This window comes from Perca flavescens, chromosome 19 (assembly GCF_004354835.1).
Source record: "Perca flavescens isolate YP-PL-M2 chromosome 19, PFLA_1.0, whole genome shotgun sequence".
Classification (NCBI taxonomy): Eukaryota; Metazoa; Chordata; class Actinopteri; order Perciformes; family Percidae; genus Perca; species Perca flavescens.
The window spans coordinates 30561205-30579098 of NC_041349.1; positions in this window are offsets into that span (position 1 = coordinate 30561205).

Genomic DNA, 17894 nt, shown 5'->3' on the forward strand with positions numbered 1-17894 from the left:
TCTCTTATAAAGGAAGTTTCTATGTCAGAATCATGTTCAAGGTGCTCTAAACAGCTTGTTGCAGCGTGTAAGGCTTGTTTCCATCACTAAAATAGCTTTACAGTCATTTCCTTCAAGAATCTCTTATAAAGGAAGTTTCTATGTCAGAATCATGTTCAAGGTGCTCTAAACAGCTTCTTGCAGCGTGTAAAGCTTGTTTCCATCACTAAAATAGCATTACAGTCATTTCCTTCAAGAATCTTTATAAAGGATGTTTCTATTTCAGAATCATGTTCAAGGTGCTCTAAACAGCTTGTTGCAGCGTGTAAAGCTTGTTTCCATCACTAAAATAGCTTTACAGTAATTTCCTTCAAGAAACTCTTATAAAGGAAGTTTCTATTTCAGAATCATGTTCAAGGTGCTCTAAACAGCTTCTTGCAGCGTGTAAAGCTTGTTTCCATCACTAAAATAGCATTACAGTCATTTCCTTCAAGAATCTCTTATAAAGGAAGTTTCTATGTCAGAATCATGTTCAAGGTGCTCTAAACAGCTTCTTGCAGCGTGTAAAGCTTGTTTCCATCACTAAAATAGCTTTACAGTAATTTCCTTCAAGAATCTCTTATAAAAGATGTTTCTGTTTCAGAATCATGTTCAAGGTGCTCTAAACAGCTTCTTGCAGCGTGTAAAGCTTGTTTCCATCACTAAAATAGCATTACAGTCATTTCCTTCAAGAAACTCCTATAAAGATGTTTCTGTTTCAGAATCATGTTCAAGGTGCTCTAAACAGCTTCTTGCAGCGTGTAAAGCTTGTTTCCATCACTAAAATAGCTTTACAGTCATTTCCTTCAAGAATCTCCTATAAAGATGTTTCTGTTTCAGAATCATGTTCAAGGTGCTCTAAACAGCTTCTTGCAGCGTGTAAAGCTTGTTTCCATCACTAAAATAGCTTTACAGTCATTTCCTTCAAGAAACTCCTTATAAAGGATGTTTCTATGTTTCAGAATCATGTTCAAGGTGCTCTAAACAGCTTCTTGCAGCGTGTAAAGCTTGTTTCCATCACTAAAATAGCATTACAGTCATTTCCTTCAAGAATCTCTTATAAAGGAAGTTTCTATGTCAGAATCATGTTCAAGGTGCTCTAAACAGCTTCTTGCAGCGTGTAAAGCTTGTTTCCATCACTAAAATAGCATTACAGTCATTTCCTTCAAGAATCTCTTATAAAGGAAGTTTCTATGTCAGAATCATGTTCAAGGTGCTCTAAACAGCTTCTTGCAGCGTGTAAAGCTTGTTTCCATCACTAAAATAGCATTACAGTCATTTCCTTCAAGAATCTCTTATAAAGATGTTTCTGTCTCAGAATCATGTTCAAGGTGCTCTAAACAGCTTATTGCAGCGTGTAAAGCTTGTTTCCATCACTAAAATAGCTTTACAGTAATTTCCTTCAAGTAACTCTTTTAAAGATGTTTCTATGTCAGAATCATGTTCAAGGTGCTCTAAACAGCTTCTTGTAGTGTGTAAAGCTTGTTTCCATCACTAAAATATCATTACAGTCATTTCCTTCAAGAATCTCTTATAAAGGAAGTTTCTATGTCAGAATCATGTTCAAGGTGCTCTAAACAGCTTCTTGCAGCGTGTAAAGCTTGTTTCCATCACTAAAATAGCATTACAGTCATTTCCTTCAAGAACTCCTTATAAAGAAGTTTCTATGTCAGAATCATGTTCAAGGTGCTCTAAACAGCTTCTTGCAGCGTGTAAAGCTTGTTTCCATCACTAAAATAGCATTACAGTCATTTCCTTCAAGAATCTCTTATAAAGGAAGTTTCTATGTCAGAATCATGTTCAAGGTGCTCTAAACAGCTTCTTGCAGCGTGTAAAGCTTGTTTCCATCACTAAAATAGCTTTACAGTCATTTCCTTCAAGAATCTCTTATAAAAGATGTTTCTGTTTCAGAATCATGTTCAAGGTGCTCTAAACAGCTTGTTGCAGCATGTAAAGCTTGTTTCCATCACTAAAATAGCTTTACAGTAATTTCCTTCAAGAAACTCCTATAAAGATGTTTCTATTTCAGAATCATGTTCAAGGTGCTCTAAACAGCTTGTTGCAGCGTGTAAAGCTTGTTTCCATCACTAAAATAGCATTACAGTCATTTCCTTCAAGAATCTCTTATAAAGGAAGTTTCTATGTCAGAATCATGTTCAAGGTGCTCTAAACAGCTTGTTGCAGCGTGTAAAGCTTGTTTCCATCACTAAAATAGCTTTACAGTAATTTCCTTCAAGAAACTCCTATAAAGAAGTTTCTGTTTCAGAATCATGTTCAAGGTGCTCTAAACAGCTTCTTGCAGCGTGTAAAGCTTGTTTCCATCACTAAAATAGCTTTACAGTCATTTCCTTCAAGAAACTCTCTTATAAAGAAGTTTCTATTTCAGAATCATGTTCAAGGTGCTCTAAACAGCTTCTTGCAGCGTGTAAAAGCTTGTTTCCATCACTAAAATAGCATTACAGTCATTTCCTTCAAGAATCTCTTATAAAGGAAGTTTCTATGTCAGAATCATGTTCAAGGTGCTCTAAACAGCTTGTTGCAGCGTGTAAAGCTTGTTTCCATCACTAAAATAGCTTTACAGTAATTTCCTTCAAGAAACTCCTATAAAGATGTTTCTGTTTCAGAATCATGTTCAAGGTGCTCTAAACAGCTTGTTGCAGCGTGTAAAGCTTGTTTCCATCACTAAAATAGCATTACAGTCATTTCCTTCAAGAATCTCTTATAAAGGAAGTTTCTATGTCAGAATCATGTTCAAGGTGCTCTAAACAGCTTCTTGCAGCGTGTAAAGCTTGTTTCCATCACTAAAATAGCATTACAGTAATTTCCTTCAAGAAACTCCTATAAAGGAAGTTTCTATGTCAGAATCATGTTCAAGGTGCTCTAAACAGCTTCTTGCAGCGTGTAAAGCTTGTTTCCATCACTAAAATAGCTTTACAGTCATTTCCTTCAAGAATCTCTTATAAAGATGTTTCTATGTCAGAATCATGTTCAAGGTGCTCTAAACAGCTTCTTTGCAGCGTGTAAAGCTTGTTTCCATCACTAAAATAGCTTTACAGTCATTTCCTTCAAGAAAACTCTTATAAAGATGTTTCTGTTTCAGAATCATGTTCAAGGTGCTCTAAACAGCTTCTTGCAGCGTGTAAAGCTTGTTTCCATCACTAAAATAGCATTACAGTCATTTCCTTCAAGAATCTCTTATAAAGGAAGTTTCTATGTCAGAATCATGTTCAAGGTGCTCTAAACAGCTTCTTGCAGCGTGTAAAGCTTGTTTCCATCACTAAAATAGCATTACAGTCATTTCCTTCAAGAATCTCTTATAAAGGAAGTTTCTATGTCAGAATCATGTTCAAGGTGCTCTAAACAGCTTCTTGCAGCGTGTAAAGCTTGTTTCCATCACTAAAATATCATTACAGTCATTTCCTTCAAGAATCTCTTATAAAGGAAGTTTCTGTTTCAGAATCATGTTCAAGGTGCTCTAAACAGCTTCTTGTTTGCAGCGTGTAAAGCTTGTTTCCATCACTAAAATAGCTTTATGGTTCAAAAATTTCCTTCAAGAAACTCTTATAAAGGAATGTTTCTGTGTCAGAATCATGTTCAAGGTGCTCTAAACAGCTTCTTGCAGCGTGTGTAAAGCTTGTTTCCATCACTAAAATAGCATTACAGTCATTTCCTTCAAGAATCTCTTATAAAGGAAGTTTCTATTTCAGAATCATGTTCAAGGTGCTCTAAACAGCTTGTTGCAGCGTGTAAAGGCTTGTTTCCATCACTAAAATAGCATTACAGTCATTTCCTTCAAGAATCTCTTATAAAGGTGGGTTTCTATGTCAGAATCATGTTCAAGGTGCTCTAAACAGCTTGTTGTGTGTAAAGCTTGTTTCCATCACTAAAATAGCATTACAGTCATTTCCTTCAAGAAACTCTTATAAAGATTTTTTGTTGTCAGAATCATGTTCAAGGTGCTCTAAACAGCTTCTTGCAGCGTGTAAAGCTTGTTTCCATCACTAAAATAGCTTTTACAGTCATTTCCTTCAAGAATCTCCTTATAAAGGATGTTTCTATGTCAGAATCATGTTCAAGGTGCTCTAAACAGCTTCTTGCAGCGTGTAAAGCTTGTTTCCATCACTAAAATAGCTTTACAGTCATTTCCTTCAAGAAAACTCTTATAAAGGAAGTTTCTATGTCAGAATCATGTTCAAGGTGCTCTCACAGCTTCATGCAGGGGTTCAAAGCTTGTTTCAATCACTAAAAAGCACCTTTTGTCATTTCCTTCAAGATCTCTTGTTAAAGGATGTTTTCTGTGTCAGAATCATGTTCAAGGTGCTCTAAACAGCTTCTTGCAGCGTGTAAAAGCTTGTTTCCATCACTAAAATAGCTTTACAGTAATTCTCTTCAAGAAACTCTTATAAATGTTTCTGTTTCAGAATCATCATGTTCAAGGTGCTCTAAACAGCTTGTTGCAGCGTGTAAGGCTTGTTTCCATCACTAAAATAGCATTACAGTCATTTCCTTCAAGAATCTCTCTGGTAAAAGAAGTTTCTATGTCAGAATCATGTTCAAGGTGCTCTAAACAGCTTGTTGCAGCGTGTAAAGCTTGTTTCCATCACTAAAATAGCATTACAGTCATTTCCTTCAAGAATCTCTTATAAAGGAAGTTTCTATGTCAGAATCATGTTCAAGGTGCTCTAAACAGCTTGTTGCAGCGTGTAAAGCTTGTTTCCATCGCTAAAATAGCTTTACAGTAATTTCCTTCAAGAAACTCTTATAAAGGAAGTTTCTATGTCAGAATCATGTTCAAGGTGCTCTAAACAGCTTGTTGCAGCGTGTAAAGCTTGTTTCCATCACTAAAATAGCATTACAGTCATTTCCTTCAAGAATCTCTTATAAAGGAAGTTTCTATGTCAGAATCATGTTCAAGGTGCTCTAAACAGCTTCTTGCAGCGTGTAAAGCTTGTTTCCATCACTAAAATAGCATTACAGTCATTTCCTTCAAGAATCTCTTATAAAGGAAGTTTCTATGTCAGAATCATGTTCAAGGTGCTCTAAACAGCTTGTTGCAGCGTGTAAAGCTTGTTTCCATCACTAAAATAGCATTACAGTAATTTCCTTCAAGAATCTCTTATAAAGGAAGTTTCTATGTCAGAATCATGTTCAAGGTGCTCTAAACAGCTTCTTGCAGCGTGTAAAGCTTGTTTCCATCACTAAAATAGCATTACAGTTATTTCCTTCAAGAATCTCTTATAAAGGAAGTTTCTATGTCAGAATCATGTTCAAGGTGCTCTAAACAGCTTGTTGCAGCGTGTAGGGGCTTGTTTCCATCACTAAAATAGCTTTACAGTCATTTCCTTCAAGAATCTCTTAAAAAGGGTTTCTATGTCAGAATCATGTTCAAGGTGCTCTAAACAGCTTTTGCAGCGTGTAAGGCTTGTTTCCATCACTAAAATAGCATTACAGTCATTTCCTTCAAGAATCTCTTATAAAGGAATGTTTCTATGTCAGAATCATGTTCAAGGTGCTCTAAACAGCTTCTTGCAGCGTGTGGGGCTTGTTTCCATCACTAAAATAGCATTACAGTCATTTCCTTCAAGAATCTCTTATAAAGGAAGTTTCTATGTCAGAATCATGTTCAAGGTGCTCTAAACAGCTTGTTGCAGCGTGTAAAAGCTTGTTTCCATCACTAAAAATAGCTTTACAGTCATTTCCTTCAAGAATCTCTTATAAAGGAAGTTTCTGTGTCAGAATCATGTTCAAGGTGCTCTATACAGCTTGTTGCGGCGTGTAAGCTTGTTTCCATCACTAAAAATCTCATTACAGTCATTTCCTTCAAGAAATCTTTATAAAGATGTTTCTGTTTCAGAATCAGTTCAAATTTCCTTCTTGCAGAAGCTTGTTTCCATCACTAATGGTCATTACAGTTTCATGAAACTCCTTATAAAGATGTTTCATGTCAGAATCATGTTCAAGGTGCTCTAAACAGCTTGTTGCAGAGGGTGGCTGGCTTGTTTCCATCACTAAAATAGCATTACAGTCATTTCCTTCAAGAATCTCTTATAAAGGAAGTTTTATGTCAGAATCATGTTCAAGGTGCTCTAAACAGCTTCTTGCAGCGTGATAAAGCTTGTTTCCATCACTAAAATAGCATTACAGTAATTTCCTTCAAGAAACTCCTATAAAATAGTTTCTGTTTCAGAATCATGTTCAAGGTGCTCTAAAAACAAAGCAGTGTGGTTAATGTTGTTTCCATCACTTTGGGGTCCCCTTTACAGTCCCATTTCCTTCAAGAAACTGGATGGATGGATGTTTCTATGTCAGAATCATGTTCAAGGTGCTCTAAACAGCTTGTTGCAGCGTGTAAAGCTTGTTTCCATCACTAAAAATAGCTTTACAGTAATTTCCTTCAAGAAACTCCTATAAAGATGTTTCTGTTTCAGAATCATGTTCAAGGTGCTCTAAACAGCTTGTTGCAGCGTGTAAGGCTTGTTTCCATCGCTAAAATAGCTTTACAGTCATTTCCTTCAAGAATCTCTTATAAAGAAGTTTCTGTTTCAGAATCATGTTCAAGGTGCTCTAAACAGCTTGTTGCAGCGTGTAAAGCTTGTTTCCATCACTAAAATAGCTTTACAGTAATTTCCTTCAAGAAACTCTTATAAAGGAAGTTTCTATGTCAGAATCATGTTCAAGGTGCTCTAAACAGCTTGTTGCAGCGTGTAAAGCTTGTTTCCATCACTAAAATAGCATTACAGTCATTTCCTTCAAGAATCTCTTATAAAAGATGTTTCTATGTCAGAATCATATTCAAGGTGCTCTAAACAGGTTGTTGCAGCGTGTAAAGCATGTTTCCATCACTAAAATAGCATTACAGTCATTTCCTTCAAGAATCTCTTATAAAGAAGTTTCTATTTCAGAATCATGTTCAAGGTGCTCTAAACAGCTTGTTGCAGCGTGTAAAGCTTGTTTCCATCACTAAAATAGCTTTACAGTCATTTCCTTCAAGAATCTCTTATAAAGGATGTTTCTATTTCAGAATCATGTTCAAGGTGCTCTAAACAGCTTGTTGCAGCGTGTAAAGCTTGTTTCCATCACTAAAATAGCTTTACAGTAATTTCCTTCAAGAAACTCTTATAAAAGATGTTTCTGTTTCAGAATCATGTTCAAGGTGCTCTAAACAGCTTCTTGCAGCGTGTAAAGCTTGTTTCCATCACTAAAATAGCATTACAGTCATTTCCTTCAAGAATCTCTTATAAAGGAAGTTTCTATGTCAGAATCATGTTCAAGGTGCTCTAAACAGCTTGTTGCAGCGTGTAAAGCTTGTTTCCATCACTAAAATAGCTTTACAGTAATTTCCTTCAAGAAACTCCTATAAAAGATGTTTCTGTTTCAGAATCATGTTCAAGGTGCTCTAAACAGCTTCTTGCAGCGTGTAAAGCTTGTTTCCATCACTAAAATAGCTTTACAGTCATTTCCTTCAAGAATCTCTTATAAAGGAAGTTTCTATGTCAGAATCATGTTCAAGGTGCTCTAAACAGCTTCTTGCAGCGTGTAAAGCTTGTTTCCATCACTAAAATAGCATTACAGTCATTTCCTTCAAGAATCTCTTATAAAGGAAGTTTCTGTTTCAGAATCATGTTCAAGGTGCTCTAAACAGCTTCTTGTAGCGTGTAAAGCTTGTTTCCATCACTAAAATAGCTTTACAGTCATTTCCTTCAAGAATCTCTTATAAAGATGTTTCTGTTTCAGAATCATGTTCAAGGTGCTCTAAACAGCTTCTTGCAGCGTGTAAAGCTTGTTTCCATCACTAAAATAGCTTTACAGTAATTTCCTTCAAGAATCTCTTTATAAAGATGTTTCTGTTTCAGAATCATGTTCAAGGTGCTCTAAACAGCTTCTTGCAGCGTGTAAAGCTTGTTTCCATCACTAAAATAGCATTACAGTCATTTCCTTCAAGAATCTCTTATAAAGGAACTTTCTATGTCAGAATCATGTTCAAGGTGCTCTAAACAGCTTCTTGCAGCGTGTAAAGCTTGTTTCCATCACTAAAATAGCTTTACAGTCATTTCCTTCAAGAATCTCCTATAAAGATGTTTCTATGTCAGAATCATGTTCAAGGTGCTCTAAACAGCTTGTTGCAGCTTGTAAGGCTTGTTTCCATCACTAAAATAGCTTTACAGTAATTTCCTTCAAGAAACTCCTATAGAGATGTTTCTGTTTCAGAATCATGTTCAAGGTGCTCTAAACAGCTTGTTGCATCGTGTAATGCTTGTTTCCATCGCTAAAATAGCTTTACAGTCATTTCCTTCAAGAATCTCTTATAAAGGAAGTTTCTATGTTAGAATCATGTTCAAGGTGCTCTAAACACCTTGTTGCTGCGTGTAAAGCTTGTTTCCATCACTAAAATAGCATTACACTCGTTTTCTTCAAGAATCTCTTATAAAGGAAGTTTCTGTTTCAGAATCATGTTCAAGGTGCTCTAAACAGCTTCTTGTAGCGTGTAAAGCTTGTTTCCATCACTAATATAGCATTAAAGTCTTTTCCTTCAAGAATCTCTTATAAAGGAAGTTTTTATGTCAGAATCATGTTCAAGGTGCTCTAAACAGCTTCTTGCAGCATGTAAAGCTTGTTTCCATCACTAAAATAGCTTTACAGTCATTTCCTTCAAGAATCTCTTATAAAGAAGTTTCTATATCAGAATCATGTTCAAGGTGCTCTAAACAGCTTCTTGCTGCGTTTAAAGCTTGTTTCCATCACTAAAATAGCATTACAGTCATTTCCTTCAAGAATCTCTTATAAAGGAAGTTTCTATGTCAGAATCATGTTCAAGGTGCTCTAAACAGCTTCTTGCAGCGTGTAAAGCTTGTTTCCATCACTAAAATAGCTTTACAGTCATTTCCTTCAAGAATCTCTTATAAAGGAAGTTTCTATATCAGAATCATGTTCAATGTGCTCTAACAGCTTCTTGCAGCGTGTAAAGCTTGTTTCCATCCCTAAAAAAGCTTTACAGTCATTTCCTTCAAGAAACTCCTGTAAATGAAGTTTCTATGTCAGAATCATGTTCAATGTGCTCTAAACAGCTTCTTGCAGCGTGTAAAGCTTGTTTCCATCGCTAAAATAGCTTTACAGTCATTTCCTTCAAGAATCTCTTATAAAGGAAGTTTCTATGTCAGAATCATGTTCAAGGTGCTCTAAACAGCTTCTTGCAGTGTAAAGCTTGTTTCCATCACTAAAATAGCTTTACAGTAATTTCCTTCAAGAAACTCTTATAAAAAATGTTTCTGTTTCAGAATCATGTTCAAGGTGCTCTAAACAGCTTCTTGCAGCGTGTAAAGCTTGTTTCCATCACTAAAATAGCATTACAGTCATTTCCTTCAAGAATCTCTTATAAAGGAAGTTTCTATGTCAGAATCATGTTCAAGGTGCTCTAAACAGCTTCTTGCAGCGTGTAAAGCTTGTTTCCATCACTAAAATAGCATTACAGTCATTTCCTTCAAGAATCTCTTATAAAGGAAGTTTCTATGTCAGAATCATGTTCAAGGTGCTCTAAACAGCTTGTTGCAGCGTGTAAAGCTTGTTTCCATCACTAAAATAGCTTTACAGTCATTTCCTTCAAGAAACTCCTATAAAAATGTTTCTGTCTCAGAATCATGTTCAAGGTGCTCTAAACAGCTTCTTGCAGCGTGTAAAGCTTGTTTCCATCACTAAAATAGCATTACAGTCATTTCCTTCAAGAATCTCTTATAAAGGAAGTTTCTATGTCAGAATCATGTTCAAGGTGCTCTAAACAGCTTCTTGCAGCGTGTAAAGCTTGTTTCCATCACTAAAATAGCATTACAGTCATTTCCTTCAAGAATCTCTTATAAAGATGTTTCTGTTTCAGAATCATGTTCAAGGTGCTCTAAACAGCTTCTTGCAGCGTGTAAAGCTTGTTTCCATCACTAAAATAGCATTACAGTCATTTCCTTCAAGAATCTCTTATAAAGGAAGTTTCTATGTCAGAATCATGTTCAAGGTGCTCTAAACAGCTTCTTGCAGCGTGTAAAGCTTGTTTCCATCACTAAAATAGCATTACAGTCATTTCCTTCAAGAATCTCTTATAAAGGAAGTTTCTATGTCAGAATCATGTTCAAGGTGCTCTAAACAGCTTCTTGCAGCGTGTAAAGCTTGTTTCCATCACTAAAATAGCATTACAGTCATTTCCTTCAAAAATCTCTTATAAAGGAAGTTTCTATGTCAGAATCATGTTCAAGGTGCTCTAAACAGCTTCTTGCAGCGTGTAAAGCTTGTTTCCATCACTAAAATAGCATTACAGTCATTTCCTTCAAGAATCTCTTATAAAGGAAGTTTCTATGTCAGAATCATGTTCCAAGGTGCTCTAAACAGCTTCTTGCAGCGTGTAAAGCGTGTTTCCATCACTAAAATAGCATTACATTCATTTCCTTCAAGAATCTCTTATAAAGGAAGTTTCTGTTTCAGAATCATGTTCAAGGTGCTCTAAACAGCTTCTTGCAGCGTGTAAAGCTTGTTTCCATCACTAAAATAGCTTTACAGTCATTTCCTTCAAGAATCTCTTATAAAGGAAGTTTCTATGTCAGAATCATGTTCAAGGTGCTCTAAACAGCTTCTTGCAGCGTGTAAAGCTTGTTTCCATCACTAAAATAGCTTTACAGTAATTTCCTTCAAGAAACTCTTATAAAGATGTTTCTATTTCAGAATCATGTTCAAGGTGCTCTAAACAGCTTCTTGCAGCGTGTAAAGCTTGTTTCCATCACTAAAATAGCATTACAGTCATTTCCTTCAAGAATCTCTTATAAAGGAAGTTTCTATGTCAGAATCATGTTCAAGGTGCTCTAAACAGCTTGTTGCAGCGTGTAAAGCTTGTTTCCATCACTAAAATAGCTTTACAGTAATTTCCTTCAAGAAACTCCTTATAAAAGATGTTTCTATTTCAGAATCATGTTTAAGGTGCTCTAAAAAGCTTCTTGCAGCGAGTACAGCTTGTTTTCATCGCTAAAATAGCTTTACAGTCATTTCCTTCAAGAATCTCTTATAAAGAAGTTTCTATGTCAGAATCATGTTCAAGGTGCTCTAAACAGCTTCTTGCAGCGTGTAAAGCTTGTTTCCATCACTAAAATAGCATTACAGTCATTTCCTTCAAGAATCTCTTATAAAGAAGTTTCTATGTCAGAATCATGTTCAAGGTGCTCTAAACAGCTTCTTGCAGCGTGTAAAGCTTGTTTCCATCACTAAAATAGCTTTACAGTCATTTCCTTCAAGAATCTCTTATAAAGGAAGTTTCTATGTCAGAATCATGTTCAAGGTGCTCTAAACAGCTTCTTGCAGCGTGTAAAGCTTGTTTCCATCACTAAAATAGCTTTACAGTCATTTCCTTCAAGAAACTCTTATAAAAGATGTTTCTGTTTCAGAATCATGTTCAAGGTGCTCTAAACAGCTTGTTGCAGCGTGTAAGGCTTGTTTCCATCGCTAAAATAGCTTTACAGTAATTTCCTTCAAGAATCTCTTATAAAGATGTTTCTGTTTCAGAATCATGTTCAAGGTGCTCTAAACAGCTTCTTGCAGCGTGTAAAGCTTGTTTCCATCACTAAAATAGCATTACAGTCATTTCCTTCAAGAATCTCTTATAAAGGAAGTTTCTATGTCAGAATCATGTTCAAGGTGCTCTAAACAGCTTCTTGCAGCGTGTAAAGCTTGTTTCCATCACTAAAATAGCATTACAGTCATTTCCTTCAAGAATCTCTTATAAAGGAAGTTTCTATGTCAGAATCATGTTCAAGGTGCTCTAAACAGCTTGTTGCAGCGTGTAAAGCTTGTTTCCATCGCTAAAATAGCTTTACAGTCATTTCCTTCAAGAATCTCCTTATAAAGGAAGTTTCTATTTCAGAATCATGTTCAAGGTGCTCTAAACAGCTTGTTGCAGCGTGTAATGCTTGTTTCCATCGCTAAAATAGCTTTACAGTCATTTCCTTCAAGAATCTCTTATAAAGGAAGTTTCTATGTCAGAATCATGTTCAAGGTGCTCTAAACAGCTTGTTGCAGCGTGTAAAGCTTGTTTCCATCACTAAAATAGCTTTACAGTAATTTCCTTCAAGAAACTCCTATAAAGATGTTTCTGTTTCAGAATCATGTTCAAGGTGCTCTAAACAGCTTGTTGCAGCGTGTAAGCTTGTTTCCATCACTAAAATAGCATTACAGTCATTTCCTTCAAGAATCTCTTATAAAGGAAGTTTCTATGTCAGAATCATGTTCAAGGTGCTCTAAACAGCTTGTTGCAGCGTGTAAAGCTTGTTTCCATCACTAAAATAGCTTTACAGTAATTTCCTTCAAGAAACTCTTATAAAGATGTTTCTGTTTCAGAATCATGTTCAAGGTGCTCTAAACAGCTTCTTGCAGCGTGTAAAGCTTGTTTCCATCACTAAAATAGCTTTACAGTCATTTCCTTCAAGAATCTCTTATAAAGAAGTTTCTATGTCAGAATCATGTTCAAGGTGCTCTAAACAGCTTCTTGCAGCGTGTAAAGCTTGTTTCCATCACTAAAATAGCTTTACAGTCATTTCCTTCAAGAATCTCTTATAAAGGAAGTTTCTATATCAGAATCATGTTCAAGGTGCTCTAAACAGCTTGTTGCAGCGTGTAAAGCTTGTTTCCATCACTAAAATAGCATTACAGTTATTTCCTTCAAGAATCTCTTATAAAAGATGTTTCTGTTTCAGAATCATGTTCAAGGTGCTCTAAACAGCTTCTTGCAGCGTGTAAAGCTTGTTTCCATCACTAAAATAGCATTACAGTCATTTCCTTCAAGAATCTCTTATAAAGGAAGTTTCTATGTCAGAATCATGTTCAAGGTGCTCTAAACAGCTTGTTGCAGCGTGTAAAGCTTGTTTCCATCACTAAAATAGCATTACAGTCATTTCCTTCAAGAATCTCTTATAAAGGAAGTTTCTATGTCAGAATCATGTTCAAGGTGCTCTAAACAGCTTCTTGCAGCGTGTAAAGCTTGTTTCCATCACTAAAATAGCTTTACAGTCATTTCCTTCAAGAATCTCTTATAAAGATGTTTTTATGTCAGAATCATGTTCAAGGTGCTCTAAACAGCTTCTTGCAGCGTGTAAAGCTTGTTTCCATCACTAAAATAGCATTACAGTCATTTCCTTCAAGAATCTCTTATAAAGATGTTTCTGTTTCAGAATCATGTTCAAGGTGCTCTAAACAGCTTGTTGCAGCGTGTAAAGCTTGTTTCCATCACTAAAATAGCATTACAGTCATTTCCTTCAAGAATCTCTTATAAAGAAGTTTCTATGTCAGAATCATGTTCAAGGTGCTCTAAACAGCTTCTTGCAGCGTGTAAAGCTTGTTTCCATCACTAAAATAGCATTACAGTCATTTCCTTCAAGAATCTCTTATAAAGGAAGTTTCTATGTCAGAATCATGTTCAAGGTGCTCTAAACAGCTTCTTGCAGCGTGTAAAGCTTGTTTCCATCACTAAAATAGCATTACAGTCATTTCCTTCAAGAATCTCTTATAAAGGAAGTTTCTATTTCAGAATCATGTTCAAGGTGCTCTAAACAGCTTGTTGCAGCGTGTAAAGCTTGTTTCCATCACTAAAATAGCTTTACAGTCATTTCCTTCAAGAAACTCCTATAAAGATGTTTCTGTCTCAGAATCATGTTCAAGGTGCTCTAAACAGCTTGTTGCAGCGTGTAAAGCTTGTTTCCATCACTAAAATAGCTTTACAGTCATTTCCTTCAAGAAACTCCTATAAAGATGTTTCTGTTTCAGAATCATGTTCAAGGTGCTCTAAACAGCTTCTTGCAGCGTGTAAAGCTTGTTTCCATCACTAAAATAGCTTTACAGTCATTTCCTTCAAGAATCTCTTATAAAGAAGTTTCTATGTCAGAATCATGTTCAAGGTGCTCTAAACAGCTTCTTGCAGCGTGTAAAGCTTGTTTCCATCACTAAAATAGCATTACAGTCATTTCCTTCAAAATCTCTTATAAAGGAAGTTTCTATGTCAGAATCATGTTCAAGGTGCTCTAAACAGCTTCTTGCAGCGTGTAAAGCTTGTTTCCATCACTAAAATAGCATTACAGTCATTTCCTTCAAGAATCTCTTATAAAATGTTTCTATGTCAGAATCATGTTCAAGGTGCTCTAAACAGCTTGTTGCAGCGTGTAAAGCTTGTTTCCATCGCTAATATAGCTTTACAGTAATTACCTTCAAGAAACTCCTAGAAAGATGTTTCTGTTTCAGAATCATGTTCAAGGTGCTCTAAAAACCTCATTGCTGCGTGTAAAGCTTGTTTCCATCGCTAAAATAGCATTACAGTCATTTCCTTCAAGAATCTCTTATAAAGAAGTTTCTATGTCAGAATCATGTTCAAGGTGCTCTAAACAGCTTCTTGCAGCGTGTAAAGCTTGTTTCCATCACTAAAATAGCATTACAGTCATTTCCTTCAAGAATCTCTTATAAAGGAAGTTTCTATGTCAGAATCATGTTCAAGGTGCTCTAAACAGCTTCTTGCAGCGTGTAAAGCTTGTTTCCATCACTAAAATAGCTTTACAGTCATTTCCTTCAAGAATCTTTTATAAAGAAGTTTCTATTTCAGAATCATGTTCAAGGTGCTCTAAACAGCTTCTTGCAGCGTGTGTAAAGCTTGTTTCCATCACTAAAATAGCTTTACAGTCATTTCCTTCAAGAAACTCTTATAAAGATGTTTCTATGTCAGAATCATGTTCAAGGTGCTCTAAACAGCTTCTTGCAGCGTGTAAAGCTTGTTTCCATCACTAAAATAGCTTTACAGTCATTTCCTTCAAGAATCTCTTATAAAGATGTTTCTGTTTCAGAATCATGTTCAAGGTGCTCTAAACAGCTTGTTGCAGCGTGTAAGGCTTGTTTCCATCACTAAAATAGCTTTACAGTCATTTCCTTCAAGAATCTCTTATAAAAGATGTTTTCTATGTCAGAATCATGTTCAAGGTGCTCTAAACAGCTTCTTGCAGCGTGTAAAGCTTGTTTCCATCACTAAAATAGCATTACAGTCATTTCCTTCAAGAATCTCTTATAAAGGAAGTTTCTATGTCAGAATCATGTTCAAGGTGCTCTAAACAGCTTCTTGCAGCGTGTAAAGCTTGTTTCCATCACTAAAATAGCATTACAGTCATTTCCTTCAAGAATCTCTTATAAAGGAAGTTTCTATTTCAGAATCATGTTCAAGGTGCTCTAAACAGCTTCTTGCAGCGTGTAAAGCTTGTTTCCATCACTAAAATAGCATTACAGTCATTTCCTTCAAGAATCTCTTATAAAAGATGTTTCTATGTCAGAATCATGTTCAAGGTGCTCTAAACAGCTTGTTGCAGCCTGTAAAGCTTGTTTCCATCACTAAAATAGCATTACAGTCATTTCCTTCAAGAATCTCTTATAAAGGAAGTTTCTATGTCAGAATCATGTTCAAGGTGCTCTAAACAGCTTGTTGCAGCGTGTAAAGCTTGTTTCCATCACTAAAATAGCATTACAGTCATTTCCTTCAAGAATCTCTTATAAAGGAAGTTTCTATGTCAGAATCATGTTCAAGGTGCTCTAAACAGCTTGTTGCAGCGTGTAAAGCTTGTTTCCATCACTAAAATAGCTTTACAGTCATTTCCTTCAAGAAACTCCTATAAAGATGTTTCTATTTCAGAATCATGTTCAAGGTGCTCTAAACAGCTTCTTGCAGCGTGTAAAGCTTGTTTCCATCACTAAAATAGCTTTACAGTCATTTCCTTCAAGAATCTCTTATAAAGAAGTTTCTGTTTCAGAATCATGTTCAAGGTGCTCTAAACAGCTTCTTTGCAGCGTGTAAAGCTTGTTTCCATCACTAAAAAAATAGCATTACAGTCATTTCCTTCAAGAATCTCTTATAAAGGAAGTTTCTATGTCAGAATCATGTTCAAGGTGCTCTAAACAGCTTGTTGCAGCGTGTAAAGCTTGTTTCCATCGCTAAAATAGCTTTACAGTCATTTCCTTCAAGAATCTCTTATAAAGATGTTTCTGTTTCAGAATCATGTTCAAGGTGCTCTAAACAGCTTGTTGCAGCGTGTAAAGCTTGTTTCCATCACTAAAATAGCTTTACAGTAATTTCCTTCAAGAAACTCCTATAAAGATGTTTCTATTTCAGAATCATGTTCAAGGTGCTCTAAACAGCTTGTTGCAGCGTGTAAAGCTTGTTTCCATCACTAAAATAGCATTACAGTCATTTCCTTCAAGAATCTCTTATAAAGGAAGTTTCTATGTCAGAATCATGTTCAAGGTGCTCAAAACAGCTTCTTGCAGCGTGTAAAGCTTGTTTCAATCACTAAAATAGCATTACAGTCATTTCCTTCAAGAAACTCCTATAAAGATGTTTCTGTTTCAGAATCATGTTCAAGGTGCTCTAAACAGCTTCTCGCAGCATGTAAAGCTTGTTTCCATCACTAAAATAGCATTACAGTCATTTCCTTCAAGAATCTCTTATAAAGGAAGTTTCTATGTCAGAATCATGTTCAAGGTGCTCTAAACAGCTTCTTGCAGCGTGTAAAGCTTGTTTCCATCACTAAAATAGCATTACAGTCATTTCCTTCAAGAATCTCTTATAAGGATTTTTTCTATGTCAGAATCATGTTCAAGGTGCTCTAAACAGCTTGTTGCAGCATGTAAAGCTTGTTTCCATCACTAAAATAGCATTACAGTAATTTCCTTCAAGAATCTCTTATAAAGGAAGTTTCTATGTCAGAATCATGTTCAAGGTGCTCTAAACAGCTTCTTGCAGCGTGTGAAGCTTGTTTCCATCACTAAAATAGCTTTACAGTCATTTCCTTCAAGAATCTCTTATAGAGATGTTTTTATGTCAGAATCATGTTCAAGGTGCTCTAAACAGCATCTTGCAGCGTGTAAAGCTTGTTTCCACCACTAAAACAGCATTACAGTCATTTCCTTCAAGAATCTCTTATAAAAGATGTTTCTATTTCAGAATCATGTTCAAGGTGCTCTAAACAGCTTGTTGCAGCGTGTAAAGCTTGTTTCCATCACTAAAATAGCTTTACAGTCATTTCCTTCAAGAAACTCCTATAAAGATGTTTCTGTTTCAGAATCATGTTCAAGGTGCTCTAAACAGCTTCTTGCAGCGTGTAAAGCTTGTTTCCATCACTAAAATAGCATTACAGTCATTTCCTTCAAGAATCTCTTATAAAGGAAGTTTCTATGTCAGAATCATGTTCAAGGTGCTCTAAACAGCTTCTTGCAGCGTGTAAAGCTTGTTTCCATCACTAAAATAGCTTTACAGTCATTTCCTTCAAAAATCTCTTATAAAGGAAGTTTCTATGTCAGAATCATGTTCAAGGGTGCTCTACACAGCTTGTTGCAGCGTGTAAAGCTTGTTTCCATCACTAAAATAGCATTACAGTCATTTCCTTCAAGAATCTCTTATAAAGGAAGTTTCTATTTCAGAATCATGTTCAAGGTGCTCTAAACAGCTTCTTGCAGCGTGTAAAGCTTGTTTCCATCACTAAAATAGCATTACAGTCATTTCCTTCAAGAATCTCTTATAAAGATGTTTCTGTCTCAGAATCATGTTCAAGGTGCTCTAAACTGCTTATTGCAGCGTGTGAAGCTTGTTTCCATCACTAAAATAGCTTTACAGTAATTTCCATCAAGAAACTCCTATAAAGATGTTTCTGTTTCAGAATCATGTTCAAGGTGCTCTAAACAGCTTCTTGCAGCGTGTAAAGCTTGTTTCCATCACTAAAATAGCATTACAGTCATTTCCTTCAAGAATCTCTTATAAAGGAAGTTTCTATTTCAGAATCATGTTTAAGGTGCTCCAAACAGCTTCTTGTGGCGTGTAAAGCTTGTTTCCA